We start from the raw sequence: 9,913 nt of genomic DNA, 5'->3' as shown, positions 1-9,913 counted from the left end.
ATTGTGATATCCCAACATAAACATAATCCAACATGGAGCAATCTTCATCTTCACCTGCAGCTAGCAACGCTGTAAGAGGGGCTGAGCAAAGCGGTAACATAGCCAAACAACGGTTTGCTAGGAAGGGTGACAAAGGTTAGAGGTTCATGGCAATTTGGGAGGCTTGAAGGACAAGTGAATAGGTAGCGCAGCATAGCGATAGAACGAAGCAACTAGCATAGCAATGATAGTAATGAGATCCAAGGTGACGGTCATCTTGCCTGAAATCCCGCTAGGAAGAAGAACGAATCCATGAAGAAGATGAAGCCACGAAGACGAACGAATCCTCACGATCGCAACGACACGGGAACTATCGAGAAGAAGCACGCAACAAGGTAAACACACCACACAAGAACAAGGCATGATGCTCAACCAAGTATGATGCATGACGAAGCTATATGAAGCTACTCATGACAAGAGATGATGCATACAAGAACAACACATCAAAGCAAGTTTAAATGAGGCCGGAAACAACCTATAACAATTCCGGTAAGTCCTCATATGCAAATTTCGAAATTGGTCCAGAACTGAACAAGCATTAAGTTGAAGTTGTTAAACAGCAAGTTAAAGAGCACCATGATGATCTACAAGAAATTCTATTCAAGTTACATATAAAGTTCATTAGATTCGGAGCTACGGCCTAGAAGATATGAGCAAAACAAGTTAAACATGGGATTGATGCAAAATGCATACAAACATCAAGCAAACACCTCAAAACAAGGATGCAACATGATAATATGAGACTGCATGCAAAACTAAGCAAGTTTCATATAGAGCATGCTCGAAACGGAGCAACGGTGCAACACATACGCTCCAAACAGTACATAGCAACAAACTGACGAAAACAGCAACTAGGCATAATGCAAGCATCAAAATAATATGCGACAGCAACTCAACATGAAAACAAAAGACATATGCATGATTTACAGGTAAAGCACAACAAAACATGAACACTGAGCTATCTCCAGAAATCACTAGAACATGCTCAAAAGGACATGGCAAGATTGCAGATAATAACAGGTTCACAGACTTAGCAGAATTACTGGACATGACAGAAATAGCATCAGGTAGCAATGTTCAGAGCACGAAATCAACATGCTACAGGACCTTCACATGGCAAACCAAGGCATGGCATGAATCTACTCGAAGCATATAACAAAAGTCCCTTACTGACCATAAGCCAAAAAGGACCAGAAGATATGATGGCAAGCATGTAAACATAGCAAGTTCCGTTATCAGGTTTCAGACTTGGCAGAAAAACAGAGCATGGCAGAAATAATAATATGTAGGCCTCTTTGTGAGCTTGATGCACTCGCTACAGAGCAATGCATGACAAACCAAGCATACCTACCGCAAGATGGCATGTTTATGAAGATAACCATGGCAAGAGAAAGTACATAGCATGTATGGATCAACTATAACAAGCTTGGCAAAATTGCATATCATGTCGAGAATCTGCCAGAAATATTTTATAGTAAAAGTAGAGCAAGATTGAGTCATGCTACGGCACCCCATAATTGCAAACAAGGGCAGGAATGGATCAGTTACAACTATATCTACAAAACATCCTTACTAAACATCTCCAAAATATGCATGGATCTCTCTGTAGCATTAAGTTTACATGGCAACAAAATTACAGCAGACAAGGACTTGGAGAAATCACTCTGAAATCAGAAACATTACGGGGCCTACTTTGCATGCTTGTGCTAGTCACCACAGAGATCACAAAAATACATGGACTACACCACTGGAAAGATGGCATGGCATACTTCAAAACACATGTAGAGCTCATGCCCAAAAGATGCACAGATTAAATGATGCAAAAATGACAAATCTCCAAGTTCTGTTAAGAACCAGAGAATAACAGCAACTAGCCCTCTTCCAACAGAGATTTGGTCATCAAGATGACCTCTAATGAACATGGTGCAATGGAACAAAATGAAGAGCATCACGAGGCGAACAATTTGACATATTATACATGCAAAATGGATCTACGAGCAGAAAGTTACACTAGGACAAACAAGCACACATGCTGACAAAATTCAGGGACAGAGATTTCGAGGGGGAGGGGAAAAGTCAACGTACAGAAAAACTGGATCGGGATCGAGGATGCTGCTCGAGCTCGGGCTCGGGTTCGCCGGGAACTTGCCGGAGGAGAGGGAGAAGACGAGGTGGAGGAGGCCGGAGGGGCGGCCGGAAGAGCTGCGGGCGGCGCGCCGGCGGGAGAGGAGGTCTCCGGCGCGGAAGCCGAGGACCGGCGGGGTGGCGCGGGCGCCAAGGCGGCGGAGGGCTCCGGCGGCGTGGGATCCGGTCGCCGGCGGGAGGAGCGGGGCGGCGCGGCACTCCGGAGGCCGGCGGCGAGGGCAGGTGGCGGCGGGGCTCGGGCACTGGAGGCGACGGCGGCGGAGGATGGCGCGGCCAGGCGGCGGCGGCGACTCGGGCCCGCGCGGGCCCCCGGATGGGCTCCGCGGGCCGCGGCGGCGGAGGAGAGAGAGAGGCCCGGCGGGGCTGACGTGGTGCGACGCCATTGGCCGGGGCGGCGGCGCGAGTGCGTCCGGTCCGGGACGGACATGTCCGGCGCGGAGGGGGAGGATTTTAGGGTTTGGACTGCGGGATTTCGGGGGAAGAGGCATATTTATAGGTAGAGGGAGCTAGGAGAGTCCAAATGAGGAGCGGTTTTCGCCCACGCGATCGTGATCGAACGACCGAGAGCATGGCGGAGACTTAGAGGGGTTTTGGGCTGTTGGAAGGGGGATTTGCTGCAATACCAAAACGGACTTCGCGGTTACCCGGTTAACCGTTGGAGTACCAAACGACCTCCAAATGGAACGAAACTTGACCGGTGGTCTCCCGGTGGTATACTAGGGCCACTTGACAAGCCTCGGTCCATTTCGAGAAAGTTTGACACCCGCACACGAAAGAAAACAAGAGGGGTGCACCGGAGGAGATAGGAGCGCCGGATTGCAAAACGGACAACGGGGAAAATGCTCGGATGCATGAGACGAACACGTATGCAAATGCAAAGCACATGATGACATGATATGAAATGCAGATGATGACATGGCAAAATGCAACACGCAAGCAAAAGACATGGCAACGACAGCGAATAACTGGCAGACACCTGGCGCATCGGATCCGGGGCGTTACACCAGTGCTCCTGGTTGAGAAGAAGGATGGATCCTTGAGGATGGTTGTCGATTATCGTGCATTGAATGAAGTGACTATCAAGAACAAGTATCCACTACTGATGATCAATGATTTGTTTGACCAGCTGCAAGGAGCTAAAGTATTCTCCAAGATCGATCTACGATCAGGATACCACTAGTTGAAGATCCGAGAACAGGATATACCCAAGATAGCTTATACTACAAGGTACGGGCTATAAGAGTACACGGTCATGTCTTTTGGATTGACTAATGCTCCTGCCTACTTCATGAGTATGATGAATAAGGTGTTCATGGAGTTTTTGGATAAGTTTTTTGTGGTGTTCATTCATGATATTTTGGTATACTTGAAGAATGAAGAGGAACACAAGTAACACTTGCAATTAGTTCTCGAGAAGCTTAGAGAACATCAGTTATATGCCAAGTTCAGCAAATGTGTGTTTTGGTTGAAGGAAGTTGGATTTCTTGGACATGTTATATCAAGAGAAGGTATAGCAGTAGACCCTACCAAGGTTCAGTCTGTCACTGAGTGGTTGGCACCCACCTCAGTAGGAGAGATCCGTAGTTTTCTAGGACTCGCAGGATATTATAGGAGATTCATTGAGAATTTTTCCAAGATTGCGAAACCCATGACAGAGTTGTTGAAGAAGGACACCAAGTTCAAATGGACCGAGGATTGTGAAGCAAGTTTTCAGGAGTTGAAGAAACGTTTGGTTACAGCCCCAATTCTAATTCTTCCGGATATACGCAAAGATTTCCAAGTGTATTGCGACGCTTCTCGCCTAGGACTTGGAGGTGTACTTATGCAGGACGGAAGAGTTGTTTCATATGCTTCATGTCAGCTTCAACCGCATGAGTTGAATTATGCCATGCGCGATTTGGAGTTAGCAGTCGTAGTGCATGCGCTCAAGACCTAGAGACATTTTCTCATTGGAAACCATTGTGATGTATACACGGATCATAAGAGTATGAAGTATATCTTCACGCAGAAGGAGTTGAATCTCAGGCAGAGGAGATGGTTGGAACTCATAAAGGATTATGATATGAAGTTGCATTATCATCCAGGAAAGGCCAATGTGGTAGCAGACGCTTTGAGCCGGAAGAGTTATGTCAATACCCTCGTAAGCGAAGGATTACCACAGGAGTTACTCGATGATCTCAAGGAACTTCATTTGGAGATAGTTCCAAGAGGTTTTGTTACAGCAATGGAAGTTCAGTCTACATTATTGGGAAAGATTCGAGAAGCTCAGAAGGAGGATGAGGAAATTGCTTAGATAAAGGAGAAGATGAGCAAAGGAAAAGCCAAGGGTTTTCCTGAGGATGAGCACGAGACTTTATGGTTTGAGGATCGGGTATACGTGCCCAATAATACGGAGATCAGGAAGTCAATACTTCAGGAGGCTCATGACTCACCATACTCGATTCACCCCGGAAACACCAGGATGTATTTGGATTTGAAGGAACGTTTCTGGTGGACAGGTATGAAAAAGGATATTACCGAGTATGTAGCAGTATGTGATGTATGCCAGAGAGTGAAGGCAGAACACCAGAAGCCAGCAGGATTACTCCAGCCTATGCCGATGCCCGAATGGAAATGGGACAAGCTTGGCATGGATTTCATCACCGGATTACCCAGGACACGATCGGGATATGATTCTATCTGGGTAGTAGTTGATCGCTTGACCAAGGTAGCTCACTTTATCCCCGTGAAAACCACCCATACGAGTGCGAAGTTGGCCAAGATATATATGACCAGGATCGTATGTCTGCACGGAGTTCCGAGGACCATCGTATCAGATAGAGGAACATAGTTTACTTCGAAGTTTTGGAATCAGCTGCACCAGACTTTGGGTACCAGGCTAGAATTTAGTACAGCCTTTCATCCGCAGACAGATGGACAAACCGAGAGAGTCAATCAGATTCTGGAGGACATGTTGAGAGCTTGTGCGCTAGATTATGGGTCTAGCTAGGATGATAATTTGCCTTACGCAGAGTTCTCTTACAACAACAGCTATCAGGCTAGTTCGAAGATGGCCCCTTTTGAAGCCCTGTATGGAAGGAGGTGCAGGAAACCTTTAATGTGGGATGAAGTTGGAGACCGCCAATTGTTTGGACCAGATTTAATCAAGGAATCTGAAGAGAAGGTTAAGTTGATTCGAGATAGACTGAAGGTAGCTCGGTCCAGGCAGAAGAGTTATGCGGATACTAAACGCAAGGAGGTAGTCTACGAAATTGGAGACAGAGCATATCTTCGTGTATCACCCCTCCGAGGAGTTAAACGATTTGGAGTTAAGGGAAAGTTAGCCCCAAGATTTGTAGGGCCATACCGAGTTTTGGAGCGTATGGGAGAAGTGGCCTACAAGTTGGAGTTACCCGAAGGATTGTCAGGAGTTCATGATGTGTTTCACGTTTCCCAGTTGAAGAAGTGCCATGCTGAGATGGCCGATATTCCTCTGAGAGATACAGTGCCCCTGGAAGCAATACAGTTAGATAGTGATCTAACTTACGAGGAGAAACCAGTCAAGATTCTTGAGTTTGCCAGCCAAGTTACACACAGCAAGGTTATCAAGTTTTGCAAATTTCAGTGGAGCCACCATACCGAGGAGGAAGCCACCTGGGAGCGAGAAGAAGACCTACGGAAAGACCACCCGCACCTATTTTCTAGCCAACCCGAATCTCGAGGGCAAGATTCATCTTAAGGGGGGTAGGTTTGTAACATCCCAATTTTCAATCTGGATGTTATACATAGGTCATCATATGCATATCATGTTTTATTTGCATTTTTGTTGAGATCCTTGAAATCTTAAGCAACTCAAGGACCCAAGGAGAGAGTTGGAGGTTTCACAAATTTTCTTATTAGAATTCATTTTCAAATTTGAGAAGAGGATCAGTTTGATTTTAATATTTTTCCCTCCAATTATTTCCAATAATAAAAATAAATGAGAGGAGATAAAATGACTTCTTCAATAAGAGAGGAATATTGGAGAAGAAATTTTAAAATCAAATTAATATTTTTATTTGCATTTTATTTGCTATTTTATTCGAATTAGAAAAAATATGCATTTTTAAAAATTGCATTTTAGGCCAGAAAAATGTTCATCTTGTCCTAAATATTAGCTTTGGACGGTGAAAATTGTTTCTGGTATTTTTAGATTTTTTATATTTTATTAGGATTTTTCTTTCGGGCGAAATTTATTTATTTATTTTAAAAAAAAAACTCTCTGTCGCCCGACTGGGCCGAAGGCCCAGCCGAGCCAGGCTGGCCTAGCCGCCGCCACCGCCTTCCCGTGCCGCCGCCGTGCCCGAGCCGGAGTCCGGCTCCGACTTTGCCTCGCCGCCGCCTTGCCCCCTCCCAAAGTCCCCCCCCCCCGGCCCCTTTATAAGCCGCGCCACCCCGCCGCCACCTCTCCACCCCACCGCCGCAGCCCGCCTCCACCTCAGCCGAGCCGCGCCGTCGCCCTTATGCCACCGCCGCCGGAGCCCCACCCCGCCCCGCCGACGCTGCCGGATCCCGCCGCCCCGCCGTTGACCTCGCCGCGGCGGTTGACTGGTAAAAACCGCTCGGTTTTCTTTCGGATTTTTTTCGGTTTAGACGAGATCGGTTTTTTTATTTTATTAGGTTAAGTAGCGAACGTTCTTCGGTTAGACCGTTTTTACGAACGAAATCGTTTGTTTAGTTCTGTTAGCGAATGTTCGTTCGTTAGATTTTTCTTTTTCTGTTTATTTTTCTGTCAGGGACCTATCCGTGATTATTTTTATCACAGATTAGTCCCTGATCTTTAAACCCTCGTTACTTTTTGCTCGTTTGTCCAAATCCAGTGAAACCAACGCCAAAATCTTCGTCTTGTTCTCCTCTATCCAGATAATCAACTTGAACATGGTTTTGACAAATTAAAATTTGGTTTCAAGCAGATTTGAATTCGAACTTCTTTTGATTGTAGTTTGAGTTTCGTAGCTCCGATTTGATTGATTCTTTTTGCAAATCGAAGCTCTTCAGTTGAACTTTCAGTTTGGATCTTTTCTCTTGAGTTTTACCCTTGCATCATATGCTTGAGTGCTGATGTATGCTATTGTTTGTTTACGATAGAGTTTCCGGAGTGCGAAGCGTGCTACTACGAACCACTAGGGTTTTCCGATCGTCAGTAAGGCAAGTAACACTTTGATCATACCCTTTTATTACCCAGTTTTTTTATGCATTAGATTCAATCCTCAAACATTGCATGAGTAGGATATGATTAACATGTGGGTATTGGGAAGTAGTTGATGAGGTAGAACCTATTGTCTTATATCAAACCATGGGGAGTTACTACGTTATGCTTATACTGCTACGCTATGCTCGTAGACGTGGTTTGGTTTGAGCGATCCATGACAGATGTGAGAGTTGTTGATTACTAATGGTTAAACTTAAGGTGGCTACTTTAACTCACATCTAGGTGGATTGGTTGAGGCACCCTGGAGCACCCAGTGGTTGTTTGGGCACCTGGAGCAATCCAGCGATGTCCTGGGATATCCCGGAGTACCCGTGTGATCATCCTATGGTTCGCCACCCAGGATCAAAGGGATCATAAGATTATTCATGCTAGAATCCGTGTGCAGCCACAAGCCATTATGGGCTCTGGCGTAGTTGAGTAAGTTGTGGGAATTCTTTCCATGATGGGCTAGCAGATGTAGGGGATTGTAGGTGTACCGGCCTATCTATTGGTTAAGGGGACCTCTTCGGAAAGACTGTGTCTCGGTCATCCGTTTCTCAAACATCATGCAGTGCGAGAAATTCAACGGAGGAGATCGAGTCTTGTGAGGAAAAGTGCGCAAACCTCTGCAGAGTGTACAAACTAATCATAGTTAGCCGTGTCCCCGGTTATGGACATCTTGAGTATCTGGTACTTGAATTATTGATTTGATCTCATCACTCTACTTAATTAATTTGTTGGGTTGTTAATACTGTTTAATTGGGATTGAGTTGGAGGAACCTTCTCAATATTTATCAACCAACTTTGTAGTTAAATAAAATCTATTCCTTTGTTGTAAGGAAAAACTAGCTTTCTGCAAAAATAACCATAGAGCCTCCACCAGCCAAATATGCATATAGTTATAGTTGTTACATTGTTCATTGCTCTATAGTGTTATTTTGCCAGCACATTCCATGTGCTGACCCATTCGGGCTGCAACATATTATGTTGCAGAATTTTCAGACGAAGAGTAAGGTGCGCTAGGTCGTTGCCTTGCACTCAGCTATGCCGTTGGAGTTGATGGACTCATTTATCTTCGAAGCTTCCGCAGTTATCTTATTTAGATGGCCTTCAGCCATATTATTGTAATTAGTACTCTCTTTGAGATATTCGATGTAATAAGTGTGATTGAACTCTGTTATAAATCCTCGAGTATTGTGTGTGTCAGCATTACCGATCCAGGGATGACACTTAAGCACAGAGATTTGACCGTATGAGGTCGGCTCGCTACAGTGCACCACAAGAAACTTCCACGACTATGCGTCCACATGGTGGCTTTACACACCTTCAACAAGCTTCAACATGAGTTGGCCCAAGACGAAGAGAGCTATGCGGCGAGAGTTGTTTCCTTCCACCTACACGGAACAACTTCAATGCCAATTGGAGAACACGATCCAAGGATCAAAGTCTATCGACGAGTACTTCAAGGAGATGAAGAAAGCCTTGTGACGAGCCGACGTGCACGACCCCATTTAGATGAAGGTCCACTTCATGATGGGATTGAACAACAACATTTCCAAGACTATCTTCCTCGAGAACTACAAGTCCCTCGACGACAACTACATTGGTGCTCTCAAGGCGCAACAAGAACTCATGAAGGCCAAGGCTTCTCCACCCAAGCACACTTCGTGACGACCAAGCTCCATGACAATGAGCATGAGGATAGTACCACCAAGATGTCCAAGCCCGATGAGCTCCAAGACGACGCTCCCAAGTTTGACTTCACCGCCATCCCTCTTTGTGGCATTGATGATGCCGAGTCTCCCACGACTCTTTTTGAAGACGATGCAATGATGCTACGACTACGGAAACTCTCAAGGAACAAGCTTTGGAGGCGATGGACATGGTGACAAGCAAGGATGAAGCTTTCACCTTTGGAGGTGAGAGTGATGATGTGCCATCTTCGGCCTTCATCCACGGCGACGGCGACGAGATGTTTGAGCACGTGATTTTCCCTTCGACCACGGCGGCGTTTGGAGATGAGTTGAGTGACTTATGCCACCATACTGAGAGTGAGAGTGACTTCACCACTAGCCCCATATATGATGAGTTGCCCCAATTCCCATGTGAGGAGTTCCACGACCCCCACCACTTGAGTGAGATGAGTGACTCCACCATATGTGACTTTGAGTGCACCAATTTTGAGGGAGTGAGTGAGCCACCACATAGAGAGAGTGTGATAGTTGATAGGTCATGTGAGGGCATTTTGAACTCTAACGAATTAACCTCTACCTCTATTGTGTCTTCTCCTTTGGTGCTAGGTGAAGGAAATATGCCCTGGAGGCAATAATAAAATTATTATTTATTTCCTTATTTCATGATAAATGTTTATTATTCATGCTAGAATTGTATTAACCGGAAACTTAGTACATGTGTGAATACATAGACAAAACAAAGTGTCCCTAGTATGCCTCTACTAGACTAGCTCGTTAATCAAAGATGGTTAAGTTTCCTGACCATAGACATGTGTTGTCATTTGAT

Source organism: Triticum aestivum, chromosome 7D (genome assembly GCF_018294505.1).
Source record: "Triticum aestivum cultivar Chinese Spring chromosome 7D, IWGSC CS RefSeq v2.1, whole genome shotgun sequence".
Lineage (NCBI taxonomy): Eukaryota > Viridiplantae > Streptophyta > Magnoliopsida > Poales > Poaceae > Triticum > Triticum aestivum.
This window is presented reverse-complemented; position numbering follows the sequence as displayed.